This window comes from Mustelus asterias, chromosome 3, assembly GCF_964213995.1.
Source record: "Mustelus asterias chromosome 3, sMusAst1.hap1.1, whole genome shotgun sequence".
NCBI classification, from domain to species: Eukaryota; Metazoa; Chordata; class Chondrichthyes; order Carcharhiniformes; family Triakidae; genus Mustelus; species Mustelus asterias.
The window spans coordinates 87,630,068-87,647,305 of record NC_135803.1 but is presented as its reverse complement, the minus strand read 5'-3'; the positions used below and the strand labels follow the sequence as shown (position 1 = coordinate 87,647,305).

The following is a 17,238-nucleotide window of genomic DNA, read 5'->3' as shown; positions in this document are numbered from 1 at the left end:
ATGATGGTATGAGACATGAATTGGCCATGATGGACTGGGAAACATTACTGAAAGGAAAGACAGTGGACAGGCAATGGCTGCATTTCAGAAACAAATAGGTGAACTCCAAAAGTTGTTTATTCCTATTTGGAGCAAGAGTGGTGAGGGAAATGTGGCCAAGCCATGGCTTACAAGGGAAATTAGAGATCGTGTATGATTCAAGGAAGAAGCATACAAATTGGCAAGAAGAAGCAATAGACCTGAGGATTGGGTTTAAAATTCAGCAAAGGAGGACCACGGGATTGATTAGGAAGGGGAAAATAGAGTATGAAAGTAACTAGTGGGGGACATAAAAACTGACTAAAGTTATATATATATATATATATGTAAAGAGTAAAAAATTGACAAATACTAATGTAGGCCCCTTATAGTCAGAAACGGGAGAATTCAGAAGGGGAACAAAGACATTGCCGAGGAACTAAGTTCGTACTTTGCTTCTGTCTTGACAAAGGAAGACTTGAATAATGTACCATAAGCTCTGAGAGAAACAAGGAACTGAAGGAAATCAGCATTAGGACAGAAATGTGAAGGTGGAGAAATGTCTAAAGTCTGATCTTTTTTTAATTTGATTTGTTATTGTCACATGCATTGGTATGCAGTGAAAAGTATTGTTTATTGTGTGCTATACAGACAAAGCATATTGTTCATAGAGAACATGGGGAGAAGGAAAAGAGAGGGTGCAGATTGTATTGCTACAGTGTAGAGAAAGATCGACTTAATATAAGGTGGGTCCATTCAAAAGTCTGATGGCAACAGGGAAGAAGCTGTTCTTGAATCAGTTGGTACGTGATCTCAGACTTTTATATCTTTTTCCTGATGGAAGAAGGTAGAAGAGAGTCTGTCAAGGGTGCGAGAGGTTCTTGATTATGCTGGCTGCTTTTACGAGGTAGCGGGAAGTGTAGATGGAGTCAATGGATGGGAGGCTAATTTGCATGATGGACTGGGCTACATTCACAACCCTTTATAGTTTCCTGTGGTCTTAGTCAGAGCAGGAGCCATATCAAGCTGTGATACATCCGGAAAGGATGCTTTCTATGGTGCATCTGTAAAAATTGGTTAGGGTTGTAGCAGACATGCCGAATTTCCTTCGCCTCCTGAGAAAGTAGAGGCATTGGTGGGCTTTCTTAACTATAACATCAGCATGGAGGGCCCAGGTTGTTGGTGATCTGGACACCGAGAAACTTGAAGCTCTCAACCATTTCCACTTCATCCCCGTTTGATGTAGAGAGGGACATGTCCTCCTCTACGCTTCCTGAAGTCAATGATTACCTACTTCGTTTTACTGACATTGAGGGAGAGATTATTGTTGTTGGTCCATTTCACCAGATTCTCTATCTGTTTCCTGTACTCCGTCTCATCATTGTTTGAGATCCGACCCACTACGGTGGTGTCATCAGCAAACTTGAAAATGGAGCTGGAGAGGAATTTGGTCACACAGTCTTTGGTGTCTAAGAGTATAGTAAGGGGCTGAGGATGCAACCTTGCAGGACATTTCTTTTGATGTCAATGAAATAAACTAAATTAAACATACCTGAGGACAAAGCAAGAAGGGCAGCCTCCAAAAGGAAGGGAATCAATCAAACCAAAAAATGAAGCATAAAGGAAACTTAAAACATCAAACCAAATTGTGATTTAAGGGGGGTCATAATACACCCCGGTCACTGTGGTGCCAATGAGCGCAGAAGGCCTCGATGGTGCCCTTGGGCACCGCAAGTTCCCTTTCAGGGACGCTTGGTTACGTATATAGCCACGGAAGAGGGGCAGACAGTCGGGTCGGACGACTCCCTTGGTTGCCCACTGCCTGGACCTGTTAATAGCACGTTTGGCTAGGTGCAGGAGCAGGTTCACGAAGAGGTCCTAAGGCTTCGTCCGAGGTTTCTGGGGTGGAATATGTCCTCTCGCTGATCTCTTGCTTAAATGGCACAGAATGCGTTGAGCTCATTGTGGAGAGGTGCATTGTTTCTGACGATTCTACACGTCTTCACCTTGGAGCCTGTTAGATTGTGCAGACCTTGCCACAGTCGGTGGGTGAACATTGTGGCTAGCCTGGGATTCTGGCTTGGTCCAGTACTATCTTCATCCCAGAGTAGGTAGGGTAGTGGCCCTGAAAATTGTAGATCCATTGGTGGTGATAATCCAAAATTCTGGACTGGTTCCGACAGATCGGAGGGTTGCTAATGTAAGCCTGCTATTCAAAAAGGGAGGTAGAGAGAAAACAGGGAACTATAGACCAGTAAGCCTAATGTACTGGCCAAGTTGCTGGAGTCCATTAGCAAGGATTTTATCATTCAGCATTTGGAAAGCAGTGATGTAATCAGACAAAGTCAGCATTGATTTACAAAGGGGAAATAATACTTGACGAATCTGTTGTAATTATTTGAGGACGAAACGAGTGGAGTTGACTGAGGAGAATCATAGAATCCTACAGTGCAGTAGAAGGCCACTCAGCCCATTGAGTCTGCACCGACCACAATCCCACCCTGGCCCTATCCCCATAACCCCATGCATTTATCCTAGCTGGTCTCACTGATACTTGGGCGCAATTTAGCATGGCCAATCCACCTAACCTGCACATCTCATTGTTCCACTGGAGCAAGCTGAGAGGGAGTGATTGGAGGCAGCAGTGCTAGTGAGAGATTAATTGAATTGTTTATTTATTTAATTAGTCAACTAGTGTGTGGTTTTTTTTGGCCTTTACTTTTGCAGTAGAATTTTAAGTTTAAAGTGAAAACTGGAAGTGGGCTGCTAAGGAGTCTGGGAAGGGTTTTTTAAGCGCGTGAAGTATAAAAGGTAGGCTGCAGTATACAGCGGGCAGCGTCGGGAGCGGGCAGGGGAGTGAGTGGGAAGCAGAGTGTGAGCTATAAGGCTTTGTTCACAGGGCTTTGGGGGACAGGGGGAGCAGGGGTGAGTTTAAATTCATTTCTGCACTTTCTACCTGGTACTGGCAAGGTATCTAGAGGGGATGGGTGTGCAGGCAGTGCTATGTTCCTCTTGCACTATGTTTGAGGTGAGGGACGACGACAGTGTCCCTGCTGATTACATCTGTGGGAAGTGCACCCATCTGCAGCTCCTCCAAAACCGTGTTAGGGAACTGGAGCTGGAGTTGGATGAACTTAGGATCATTAGGGACGCAGAGGTGGCCATAGACAGAAGCTTTAGGGATACAGTTACTCCGAGGAATGAAAACAGGTGGGTGACGGTGAGAGGGGCTGGGAGGAAGCAGTCCGTGCAGGGATCCCCGGTGGTCGTTCCCCTTAGCAACAAGTATTCCGCTTTGGATACGGTTGAGGGGGATGACATACCAGTGGTGAGCCACAGTGAGAGGATCTCCAGCACTGTGTCCGTCTCTGTGTCTCGGGAGGGTAAGGGGCAGAGCGGGAGGGCAATAGTTATTGGGGACTCGTTAGTTAGAGTGATAGATAGGAGGTTCTGTGGCAGCAAAAGAGACTCATGGATGGTATGTTGCCTACCGGATGCCAAGGTCCGTGACGTCTCAGACCGTGTTTTCCGGATTCTGAAGGGGGAGGGGAAACAGTCACAAGTCGTGGTACACATTGGTACCAATGACATAGGTAAGCGAAGGGATGGGGATTTAAAGCAGGAATTTCTGGAGCTGGGCTGGAAGCTGAGAGCCAAGACAAAACATGTGGTCATCTCTGGTACGTTGCCGGTGCCACGGGATAGCGAGTTGAGGAACAGGGAGAGAGTGCAGTTAAACAGGTGGTTGCAGGGATGGTGTAGGAGGGAGGGTTTCAGATACGTGGATAATTGGAACACATTCTGGGGAAGGTGGGACCTGTACAAACAGGACGGGGTGCACCTGAACCAGAGGGGCGCCAATATCCTAGGAGGGAAACTTGTTACGGCTCTTCAGGGGGGTTTAAACTAATTTGTCAGGGGAGTGGGAAAAGGAGTTGTAGTTCAGAAGTCAGTGAGGGTGGTGAGGTATTGGGGAAGGTATCAGGGTCCAGGGTGGGTACCGGTAGACAGGAAGGTGGGTTGAAGTGTGTCTACTTCAATGCAAGGAGCATCTGGAACAAGGTTGATGAACTTGGGGCATGGATTGGTACTTGGGACTACGATGTTGTGGCCATTACGGAGACGTGGGTAGAACAAGGACAGGAATGGTTGTTGGACGTTCCGGGGTATAGATGTTTCAGTAAGTGTAGGGAAGCTGGTAAAAGAAGTGGAGGAGTGGCATTGTTAATCAAGGATAGTTTAACGGCTGCGGAAAGGCACTTCCCAAGGGGGATCTGCACACTGAGGTAATATGGGCTGAGGTTAGAAATAGGAAAGGAGCGGTCACGTTGTTAGGAGTTTACTATAGGCCCCCAAATAGTAATAGAGATGTGGAGGAAGAAATTGCTAAGCAGATTATGGATATGTGTGGGGGTCACAGGGTAGTTGTCATGGGGGACTTTAACTTTCCAAATATTGATTGGAACCTTTGTAGGTCAAATAGTTCAGATGGGGCAGTTTTTGTGCAGTGTGTGCAGGAGGGTTTCCTGACACAATATGTGGATAGGCCGACAAGAGGTGAGGCCACATTGGATTTGGTACTGGGAAATGAACTGGGCCAAGTGTTAGATTAGGTTGTGGGAGAGCACTTTGGAGATAGTGACCACAATTCGGTGTCTTTTGTTATTGCAATGGAGAGGGATAGGGCCGTACGGCAGGGCAAGGTTTACAATTGGGGTAAAGGTAATTATGATGCGATTAGGCAAGAATTAGGGGGCATAAGTTGGGAACAGAAACCGTCAGAGAAAGGAACTAAAGAAAAGTGGAACTTTTTCAAGGAACAAATACTGGATGTCCTTGATAGGTATGTCCCTGTCAGGCAGTGAGGAAATGGCCGAGTGAGGGAACCATGGTTCACGAAAGAGGTGGAATGTCTTGTGAAAAGGAAGAGGGAAGCTTATGTAGGGATGAGGAAACAAGGTTCGGATGGCTCGATTGAGGGTTACAAGTTAGCAAGGAATGAGCTGAAAAAGGGGCTTAGGAGAGCTAGGAGGGGACATGAGAAGTCCTTGGCGGGTCGGATCAAGGAAAACCCCAAGGCTTTTTACTCTTATGTGAGGAATAAAAGAATGACCAGGGTGAGGTTAGGGCCGGTCAAGGACAGTAGTGGGGACTTGTGTATGGAGTCAGTAGAGATAGGCGAGGTGATGAATGAATACTTTTCTTCAGTGTTCACCAAGGAGAGGGGCCATGTTTTTGAGGAAGAGAAGGTGTTACAGGCTAATAGGCTGGAGGAAATAGATGTTCGGAGGGAGGATGTCCTGGCAGTTTTGAATAAACTGAAGGTCGATAAGACCCCTGGGCCTGATGAAATGTATCCTAGGATTCTTTGGGAGGCAAGGGATGAGATTGCAGAGCCTTTGGCTTTGATCTTTGGGTCCTCGCTGTCCACAGGGATGGTGCCAGAAGACTGGAGAGTGGCGAATGTTGTTCCTCTGTTTAAGAAAGGGAAGAGAAATGACCCTGGTAATTATAGACCGGTTAGTCTTACTTCGGTGGTTGGTAAATTGATGGAAAAGGTCCTTAGGGATGGGATTTACGACCATTTAGAAAGATGCGGATTAATCCAGGATAGTCAGCACGGATTTGTGAAGGGCAAGTCGTGCCTCACAAATTTGATAGAATTTTTTGAGGAGGTGTTGATGAAGGTAGGGCAGTTGATGTCATATACATGGATTTTAGTAAGGCGTTTGATAAGGTCCCCCATGGTTGGCTTATGATGAAACTGAGGAGGTGTGGGATAGAGGGAAAGTTGGCCGATTGGATAGGTAACTGGTTGTCTGATCGAAGACAGAGGGTGGTGGTCGATGGAAAATTTTCGGATTGGAGGCAGGTTGCTAGCGGAGTGCCGCAGGGATCGGTGCTTGGTCCTCTGCTCTTTGTGATTTTTATTAATGACTTAGAGGAGGGGGCTGAAGGGTGGATCAGTACATTTGCTGATGACACCAAGATTGGTGGAGTAGTGGATGAGGTGGAGGGCTGTTGTAGGCTGCAAAGAGACATAGATAGGATGCAAAGCTGGGCTGAAAAATGGCAAATGGAGTTTAACCCTGATAAATGTGAGGTGATTCATTTTGGTAGGACTAATTTAAATGTGGATTACAGGGTCAAAGGTAGGGTTCTGAAGACTGTGGAGGAACAGAGAGATCTTGGGGTTCATATCCACAGATCTCTAAAGGTTGCCACTCAAGTGGATAGAGCTGTGAAGAAGGCCTATAGTGTGTTAGCTTTTATTAACAGGGGGTTGGAGTTTAAGAGCCGTGGGGTTATGCTGCAACTGTACAGGACCTTGGTGAGACCACATTTGGAATATTGTGTGCAGTTCTGGTCACCTCACTAGAAGAAGGATGTGGAAGCGCTGGAAAGAGTGCAGAGGAGATTTACCAGGATGCTGCCTGGTTTGGAGGGTAGGTCTTATGAGGAAAGGTTGAGGGAGCTAGGGCTGTTCTCTCTGGAGCGGAGGAGGCTGAGGGGAGACTTAATAGAGGTTTATAAAATGATGAAGGGGATAGATAGAGTGAACGTTCAAAGACCATTTCCTCGGGTGGATGGAGCTATTACAAGGGGGCATAACTATAGGGTTCGTCGTGGGAGATACAGGAAGGATATCAGAGGTAGGTTCTTTACGCAGAGAGTGGTTGGGGTGTGGAATGGACTGCCTGCAGTGATAGTGGAGTCAGACACTTTAGGAACATTTAAGCGGTTATTGGATAGGCACATGGAGCACACCAGGATGATAGGGAGTGGGATAGCTTGATCTTGGTTTCAGATAAAGCTCGGCACAACATCGTGGGCCAAAGGGCCTGTTCTGTGCTGTACTGTTCTATGTTCTATCTTTGGACTGTGGGAAGAAACCGGAGCACCTGGAGGAAACCCACGCAGACATAAGAACATAAGAAATAGGAGCATGGGGAGAATGTGCAAACTCCACACAGACAGTGACTCAAGCCAGGAATTGAACCCGGGTCCGTGGCGCTGTGAGGCAGCAGTGCTAACCACTGTTCCGCCCCTAACAGGTGGATGTGGTTTATTTAGACTTTCAGAAAATTTTCGACTAGGTCTCACGTAGCAGACTACTATGTAAAGTTAAAGCGCATGAAATTGCTAGTAATGTCTTGAGATGGATAGAAAGCTGGTTAGCAAATAGGAAGCAAAGTGTTTGCATAAATAGGTCTTTTTCTGATTGGCAGTCAGTGACTGGTGGGATCTGTGTTAGGACCCCAACTGTTCACATTATATATTAAAGATTTGGAAGAGGGAACTAAATGTATTGTGTCCAAATTTGCAGATGATACAAAATTGGGTGGGAGGATGAGCTGTGAGGAGGATGCAGAGATCCTTTAGTATGATTTGGATAGATTGAGTGTGTGGACATATGCATGGCAGATGCAGTATAATGTGGATAAATGTAAGGTTATCCACTTTGGTAGCAATAATAGGAAGACAGATTATCACTTGAATGGGTATAAATTAAGAGACCTTGGTGTCCTTGTGCATCAGTGCTGAAAGTAAGCGCGCAGGTACAGCAGGCAGTAAAGAAGCCAAATGGTATGTTGGTCTTCGTAGCAAGAGGATTTGAGTATAGGAATAGGGATGTTTTACTGCAATTGTATAGGGCATTGGTGAGGCCACACCTGGAGTATTCTGTGCAATTCTGGTGTCCTTATCTGAGGAAGAATGTCCTTGTAGAGGGAGTACAGCGAAGGTTTACAAGGCTGATTCTTTGGATGGCAGGTCTGTCATGAGGAGAGACGAAGTCGGTTAGGATTATATTCATTGGAGTTTAGAAGAGTGAGAGGGGATCTCATAGAAACTTATAAAATTCTAACAGTGTTGGACAAGGTAGATTCAGAAAGAATGTTCCCAATGGTGGGGGAGTCCAGAACTAGGGGACATAGTTCGAGGATTAGGGGTAAACATTTTAGAACTGAGGTGAGGAGAAATTTCTTCACCTAGAGAGAGTGAATTACACACGTTCACCAATCACAGAATGTAGTTGAGGCCAAACCGTTGTGTGATTCCAAGAAGAAATGAGATATAGCTCTTGGGGCTAAAGGGATATGGGGGGGAAGGGGGGATCGGATATTAAATTTAATGATCAGGCATGATGATAATGAATGGCAGAGCATGTTTGAAGGGCTGAATGGCCTACTCCTGCTTCTAGTTTCTATGGTCAGAGCAAGAGCCATACCAAGCTGTGATGTAACCGGAAAGAATGCTTTCTATGATGCATCTGTAGAAATTGGTAAAAGTCATAGTGGACATGCCAAATTTCCTTTTGAAACTTCGACTGTTTTGATGGCAAAATTCAGAATGACAAGGTTTTATGCCCCATTCTAAGATAATAGGGTTACTCTTTTTAACATTGAATCACTGAAGCCCCTACACAGATGCCACAGGTACTTGTAATGATTTGCAATAAAACTAATGCCCAGGTATTGGGCATTGATTGGCTATGATAAATTGCTACTTAGTGTCAGGGGGATTAGGATTGTAAATTTGACGGGTTACAAGGATGGGACCTGGGTGAGATTGTTGTCGGTGCAAACTCAATGGGCCAAATGGCCTTCCGCACTGCAGATTCTATGATCTAGGTACTGGATCTAATGTATCTGATTGAAATCCCTAGTTTGTATGCTGTTGTCTGCACTGACTGTGGTTTCAAAGCCCATATTTTTTGTTACAGCCCCTAACTGAAAAAGAAACCAAAGCCCCATTTGTGGAAATGGTCTGGCGGGTGGCGTAACCCTGAATTCCAGCCTGTGACATCAAACTGCAGCCTTCGGTTGCTTGGGAACCAGAAACTGATTGGGGAACTAAGATGGAGGTCAGATTTCAGTCAGTGGTCAGAACAGTACAGTGGCTGTGGACAAGTTGTTGTGCACTTGTGAGCGGGAGAGACAGCTCAGAAAGAAAGTCATGGCACAGCTGAAGATGAAGACCAAAAAGGTGGTTCAAGGGTAGAGGTGAGAGGGATTTGGAAAGTGTGCCCTTTGCTTGATATTGTACCTATGGAGCATAGAACATAGAACAGTACAGCACAGAACAGGCCCTTCGGCCCACGATGTTGTGCCGAGCTTTATCTGAAACCAAGATCAAGCTATCCCACTCCCTATCATCCTGGTGTGCTCCATGTGCCTATCCAATAACCGCTTAAATGTTCCTAAAGTGTCTGACTCCACTATCACTGCAGGCAGTCCATTCCACACCCCAACCACTCTCTGAGTAAAGAACCTACCTTGGACATCCTTCCTGCAGAAAGATTTAGACAGTTTAGGAGAGTGGTCCAAGAAGTGGCTGATGAAATTCAACGTGGGCAAGTGCGAGGTTGTACACTTTGGAAAAAAGAATAGAGGCATGGACTATTTTCTAAACGGTGACAAAATTCATAATGCTAAAGTGCAAAGGGACTTGGGAGTCCTAGTCCAGGATTCTCTAAAGGTAAACTTGCAGGTTGAGTCCGTAATTAAGAAAGCAAATGTAATGTTGTCATTTATCTCAAGAGGCTTGGAATACAAAAGCAGGGATGTACTTCTGAGGCTTTATAAAGCACTGGTTAGGCCCCATTTGGAGTACTGTGAGCAATTTTGGGCCCCACACCTCAGGAAGGACATACTGGCACTGGAGCGGGTCCAGCGGAGATTCACACGGATGATCCCAGGAATGGTAGGCCTGACATACGATGAATGTCTGAGGATCGTGGGATTATATTCATTGGAGTTTAGGAGGTTGAGGGGAGATCTGATAGAAACTTACAAGATAATGAACGGCTTAGATAGGATGGACGTAGGGAAGTTGTTTCCATTAACAGGGGAGACTAGGACGCGGGGGCACAGCCTTAGAATAAAAGGGAGTCACTTTAGAACAGAGATGAGGAGAAATTTCTTCAGCCAGAGAGTGGTGGGTCTGTGGAATTCATTGCCACAGAGGGCTGTGGAGGCCGAGACGTTGAGCGTCTTCAAGACAGAAATTGATAAATTCTTGATTTCTCGAGGAATTAAGGGCTATGGGGAGAGAGCGGGTAAATGGAGTTGAAATCAACCATGATTGAATGGTGGAGTGGACTCGATGGGCCGAATGGCCTTACTTCCGCTCCTATGTCTTATGGTCTTATGGTCTTATATCTCCCACCATGACCCTATAGTTATGCCCCCTTGTAATAGCTCCATCCACCCGAGGAAATGGTCTTTGAACGTTCACTCTATCTATTCCCTTCATCATTTTATAAACCTCTATCAAGTCTCCCCTCAACCTCCTCCGCTCCAGAGAACAGCCCCAGCTCCCTCAACCTTTCCTCATAAGACCTACCCTCCAAACCAGGCAGCATCCTGGTAAATCTCCTCTGCACTCTTTCCAGCGCTCCCACATCCTCCTTATAGTGAGGTGACCAGAACTGCACACAATATTCCAAATGTGGTCTCACCAAGGTCCTGTACAGTTGCAGCATAACCCCACGGCTCTTAAACTCCAACCCCCTGTTAATAAAACCTAACACACTATAGGCCTTCTTCACAGGTCTATCCACTTGAGTGGCAACCTTCAGAGATCTGTAGATATGGACCCCAAGATCTCTCTGTTCCTCCACAATCTTCAGAACCCTACCTTTGACCCTGTAATCCACATTTAAAATTTGTCCTACCAAAATGAATCACCTCACATTTATCAGGGTTAAACTCCATTTGCCATTTTTCAGCCCAGCTTTGCATCCCATCAAGTCTCTTTGCAGTCTACAACAGCCCTCTACCTCATCCACTACTTCACCAATCTTGGTGTCATCAGCAAATGTACTGATCCACCCTTCAGCCCCCTCCTCTAAGTCATTAATAAAAATCACAAATAGCAGAGGACCAAGCCCTGATCCCTGTGGCACTCCGCTAGCAACCTGCCTCCAGTCCGAAAATTTTCCATCCACCACCACCCTCTGTCTTCGATCAGACAGCCAGTTACCTATCCAATCGGCCAACTTTCCCACTATCCCACACCTCCTTACTTTCATCATAAGGCGACCATGGGGGACCTTATCAAACGCCTTACTAAAATCCATGTATATGACATCAACTGCCCTACCTTCATCAACACACTTAGTTACCTCCTCAAAAAATTCTATCAAATTTGTGAGGCACGACTTGCCCTTCACGAATCCGTGCTGACTATCCCGGACTAATTGCATCTTTCTAAATGGTTGTAAATCCCATACCTAAGGACCTTTTCCATCAACTTGCCAACCACCGAAGTAAGACTAACCGGCCTATAATTACCAGGGTCATTTCTATTCCCTTTCTTAAACAGAGGAACAACATTCGCCACTCTCTAGTCTTCTGGCACCATCCCCGTGGACAGTGAGGACCCAAAGATCAAAGCCAAAGGCTCTGCAATCTCCTCTCTTGCCTCCCAAAGAATCCTAGGATATATTTCATCAGGCCCAGGGGACTTATCGACCTTCAGTTTATTCAAAACTGCTAGTACATCCTCCCTTGAGTGGAACAAAACTGCTATTGGATGGGATTTAGCAATTATTCCTGTAGGATTCCACCTGGGGAAGTAAGAGTTCTGAGAGACGCTAGCTAAGATTGCTGCTGTCCAGGGACTATTTAAGAAATCTGTGCTTTTTATCTTTTTGATGTTTCAGTTACTTAGTGTAATTTACAGTTTCTGTTGAATACAATTTCCCTGTTAATTCATATGTAATTTATGTTCATTTTGATTTAATTGTTGAAATAAAATTTATTGAAAGTAAAATCATACCCATTGGTTTCTTCCATTGTGGTTCATTTTGGAAGTTTGTCTCTTTTCGGCTATTGGTCTCCATGGGAATCATAGTAAAATTGGGGGTGTGTCTGGGTTACATCCCAGAGGCTGTACCTGGGAACTTTCCAGAATTTAAACAAACAAAATGTCACATATACTTTAGCCTTATTTATTGGAAACCAACATGGGTACCTTTAATGCTCAGGCCTTTTTGGAGGGAGAAGATTTGTCTCAGTTCTTTGGAACAGTTAACAAAAAATAATTTGAAGGCTGTAGCAGAGAAATTGGGGATTGACTTTAAATCGGGAGTTAAGGCAGAGATTGCTGAAGAATAGGTTCGGTACTTGAAGATCGGGAAAGAAAGGGATGGTTCTGTTAGTGATCAAGTAGAGCTGGTGAGCCTTCAATTTGAAGAAAAACATCTTCAATTTAAAAGAGAAAAAAGAAATGCAAAAACTTCAAATCGGAAGAGAATGAGAAACCAATTTGATTGAGTTTTTTGAAGAGGCAACAAAGATAATTGATGAAGAAAGTAGTTTATATGGACTTTAGTAAGGCGTTTGACAAGGTCCCACATGGCAGACTGGTACAAAAGCCAAAATCACATGGGATTCGGGGTGAGCTTGCTAGATAGATACAGAACTGGCTTGGTATAGAAGACAAGAGAGTAGTTGTGGAAGGGTCTTTTTCAGAATAGAGATCTGTAGCTAGTGGTGTCCCTCAGGGATCATTGCTGGTTCATCTGTTGTTTGTTGAGTATATAAATGATCTGGAAGTAAATGTGAGGGGTCTGATTAGTAAGTTTGCGGATGACATGAAGATTGGTGGAGTTGCTGATAGTGCCGGGGATTGTCAGAGGACAAATATAGACGGGATATAGATAGATTGGAGACTTGGGCACAGAAATGGCAGATGGAGTTTAATCTGGACAAATGCGAGGTGATGCATTTTGGAGGATCAAAATTAGGTGTGAATTATACTGTAAATGGCAGAACTCTTAGGAATATTAACATAGAGGGGTCTGGGCATGCAGGTCCACAGTTTCTTAAAAGTGGCAACACTTTTGATTGATTTGGCAAAGTGGCAACACTTTGATGATTAAGAAAGTATATGACATGCTTGCTTTCATTGGCTGGGGCATTGAATACAAGAGTTGGGAAATCATGTTGCAGCTATATAAAACCTTGGTTCGGCCATACTTGGAGTATTGCGTGCAGTTCTGATCACCACATTACCAGAATCCTAGAATCCCTACAGTACAGAAGGAGGCCATTCGGCCCATCGAGTCTGCACCACCACAATCCCACGCAGGCCCTACCCCCACATATTTACCCGCTAATCCCTCTAACCTACACATCTCAGGACTCTAAGGGGCAATTTTTAACCTGGCACATCTTTGGACTGTGGGAGGAAACCGGAGCACCCGGAGGAAACCCACGCAGACATGAGGAGAATGTGCAAACTCCACACAGACAGTGACCCAAGCCGGGAATCGAACCCAGGTCCCTGGAGCTGTGAAGCAGCAGTGCTAACCACTGTGCTACCGTGCCGCCAGAAGGATGTGGAAGCTTTGGAGAGCGTGCAAAGAAGGTTCACCAGGATGTTGCCTAGTCTCAATAGTGTTGACTGTGAGGAGAGGTTGAATAAATTAAGGTTGTTTAAACTGGAAAGATGGAAGCTGAGGGAAGACCTGACACAGGTCTACAAAATTATGAGAAGTATAGACAAGGTGGATAATCCGAGGCTTTTTCCAAGGGTGTAAGTGTCAATTACAAGGGGGCACAGGTTCAAGGTGAGCGAGGAAACATTTAAGGGAGATGTGCGGGGGGAGGTTTTTCACGCAGAGAGTGGTGGGTGCCTGGAATGCGCTGCCAGAGGTGGTGGTGAAAACATTAGCAACATTTAAAAGGCATCTGGATGGGTCCATGAATAGGGAGGGAATAGAGGGATACGGACTGAGTAAGGGCAAAAGGTTTTTTAAAATTTAGTTAGGGCATTGTGATTGGCACAGGCTTTGAGGGCCGAAGGGCTTGTTCCTGTGCTGTACTGTTCTTTGTTCTAAGAGAAAAGTTAGAAAGGGATCAGTTAGGAGGAGAAAGGGAATTGGAAAGAAAGACTGAAATTCTATGCACCTGTATTGGAGGTGAAAGATGAAGATGACCCAGAGCAACTCCTCGTATTTTTGTTTTGGCAAAGAGTATTAGTTTAGCATCTATATGCAGTGGGGAGGGAATAGAAATGTCCTTTGTGTCACTTAAGAAAATTACCAAGAAATTTGGGCTATGCTTTTACACTGTTTTCTTCGGGCAGCTTTGGAGATGTACTCGCTACTTTGAGAAGAATACTTGAGTGACAATCACAGAGTAAAGACTGCTGTTTTCAATACCCATGAACTGGTGCCAGAGGTCTGCAGTCCGAAATTTAAAAAGGAAACAGTGGAACTTGCTGGAGAGAAGAAAATGGTGTTCATTAGGTGGTATAGATTGACAAAGGTTGAACAAGACTTTGAGAGTTTTAAGAAAGTGATTCTGGTGTTGGAAATGGCAGTAGTGACAGATGATTATGAACTGACTCACAAACATGTTGGTAAGCATTTGACAGGGTCCCATATGGGAGACTTGTAAAGAAGGTAATTCACATGGGGTACAGATAATGTGGATTCAAAATTGAGTTGTAGGAGACAGAGCTTGATGACAGACGGCTGCTTTAATGACTGGAAGCCAGTGTCCAGTGGCGTACCACAGGGATCTGTGTTGGGGCTCCCTATTATTCATCCTTTACATAAATTACATGGATGACTATGTGGAGGGTAGGATTAGTAAGTTTGCGGATGACACAAAGATTGGCCAAGTGGTTAACAGGTGAGGCGGAGTACCTTGGGCCACAAGAAGATATAGATGGAATGGTCAAATGAACAGATAAGTGGCAGATGGAATTTAATCCTGAAAATTGTGAGGTGGTAAGGTATAAGGGTTCTACCATTTACTGTACAGTAAATGATAGAACCCTTGAGATTATTGACAGGCAGAGAGATCTGGGAATACATGTCCACTGATCACTGAACGTGGCAACGCATGTGGATAAGGGAGTCAAGAAAACATGCGGCATGTTTGCCTTCATCGGTTGGGGCACTGAGTATAAAAATTGGCAGGTCATACTGCAGCTGTACCGAGTCTTAGTTAGGCCTCAGTTAGAATATAGTGTTCAATTCTGGTCGCCACACTACCAGAAGGATGTGGATACTTTGGAGAGGGTACAGAAAAGGTTTACCAGGATGTTGCCTGGTGTGAAGGGTATTAGCTATGAAGAGAGGTTGGATAAACCTGGTTTGTTCTCACTGGAACGACGGAGGTTGAGGAGTGACCTGATAGAAGTCTACAAGATTATGAGTGGCATGGACAGAGTGGATAATCAAATGCTCTTTGCTAGGGTAGAAAAGTCAAGTCAAGACATAGGTTTAAGGTGTGTGGGGAAAAGTTGAGAGGAGATGTGTGAGGCAAGTTTTGTTTTACACAGAGGGTGGTGAATGTCTGGAACATGCTGGGGAGGTGATGGAAGCAGGTATGATAGCAGCATTTAAGGGGCAACTAGACAAATACATGAATAGGATGGGAATGGAAGGATACAGATACGGAATGGATGCCTACAGTTTTAGTTTAGGCAGGCATCATGATCGTCGCAGGCTTGGAGGGCCGAAGGGCCTGTGCCTGTGCTGTACTTTTCTTTGTTCTCTGTTCTTTGATACACTTTGGAAGGAGTAATTTGACAAGGAAGTATTCAATGAACGGCGATCAGCCATGATCAAAATGAATGGCGGAGCAGGCTTGAAGGGCCAAATGGCCTACTACTGCTTCTAGTGTCTATGTTTCTATGCAGCATGGGAGAGAACATTTAAGTTATGAGTTTGGATAGGTTTGGGTTTTTTTTTTGGTAAGAGTTGTAACAACACCAGGTTAAAGTCCAACAGGTTTATTTGGTAGCAAATGCCATTAGCTTTTGGAGCGCTGCTCCTTCAACAGATGGAGTGGATATCGCTCTCAAAACTGCAGGTTTGAGAGCAGATATCCACTCCATCTGACGAAGGAGCAGCGCTCCGAAAGCTAATGGCATTTGCTACCAAATAAACCTGTTGGACTTTAACCTGGTGTTGTTGAAACTCTTACTGTGTTTACCCCAGTCCAACGCCAGCATCTCCACATCATGATTTTTTTTTTGGAGCAGAGAAGACTGAGAAGTGACCTGATTGAGGTGTACAAGATTATGAAGGACATGGACGACTGGATAAGGAGCAGCCGTTCCCCTTAGTTGAAGGGTCAGTCATGGGGGGACATAGGTTCAAGGTGAGGGGCAGGAGGTTTGGGGAGGAATGTGCTGCCTGGGAGTGTGGTAGAGGCGAGTTGCCTCACATCCTTTTAAAAGGTATCTGGATGAGCACTTGGCACAAAACATTCAGGTCTGTGGGCTAAGTGCTGGCAGATGGGATTAGGTGGGAGTTCAGGTGTTTCTAATGTTTTGGTGTGGACTCGATGGGCCGAAGGGCCTCTTCTGTGCTGTATGATTCTCTGATTTTATGAACTTTGGTTTGAGGGAACTGATATGTTATTGTCACAAAACAGGACATGAAAGGCTGATTGACCATAATAAGTAGGAACAGGAGTAGGCCATTTGGCCCCTTGATTTTGCTCCGCCATTCAATAGAATCATGGCTGATCCAACATTCCTCACATCCTATTCCCCATAACCCTCGATTCCCTTGCTGATCAAAAAACTGTCTACCTCAGCTTCATATATATAGGACTCTGCCCCCACATCTCTGTGGCAAGGAGTTCTCAAGGAGAGAAGGAATTCCTTCATCTCAGTCTTAAATTGGCTCCCTTTTATTCTGAGACTATGGTCCTAGACTCTCTCATGAGGGGAAACATCCTCTCAGCATTTACCCTGTCAAGCCCCTGAAGAATCCTATGTGTTTCAATGAGATCACCTCTCATTTTTCTAAATAACAATTAGAGCCTGTGTAATCTTTCTTCATAAGACAATCCCTCCATATCATGAATCATCGTTGTGAGCCTTCTCTGAACTGCCTCTAATGAAATAATACCTTACCTTAAATAACAGCTCACAGTCCTCCAAATGTGGTCTCACTCGTACCATGTACAGTTGCAGCAAGACTCTTATATTCCAATCCACTTGAAATAAAGGCCAACATTTCATTAGTCTACCTGATTACCTGCTGGAAGTGGAAAAGCAAGATTGTTGCACTTGTACAGTAGCACAGTGTCCCTCCATAGAATACTGCCTGAGGGGGTAAAACTTATCACAGGCAGGTAGTTTCTCCCAAGTTTACTAATAACGGGAAGAGTGTGGAAGATTATGGGAGTTTTCTGTTTGAGAATACAGTGTTTCCTCTTTTTTTCAGTGCGTCAGTATGTCAGT

At 44.9% G+C, this 17,238-nt stretch overlaps 1 protein-coding gene across 1 annotated transcript in view; it reads left to right on the top strand.

Annotated features, from left to right (window-relative positions):
• Positions 1 to 17,238, top strand: part of nr2c2 (nuclear receptor subfamily 2, group C, member 2) — a 388,941-nt gene that overhangs the window by 11,779 nt on the left and 359,924 nt on the right. The window lies entirely within an intron of this gene.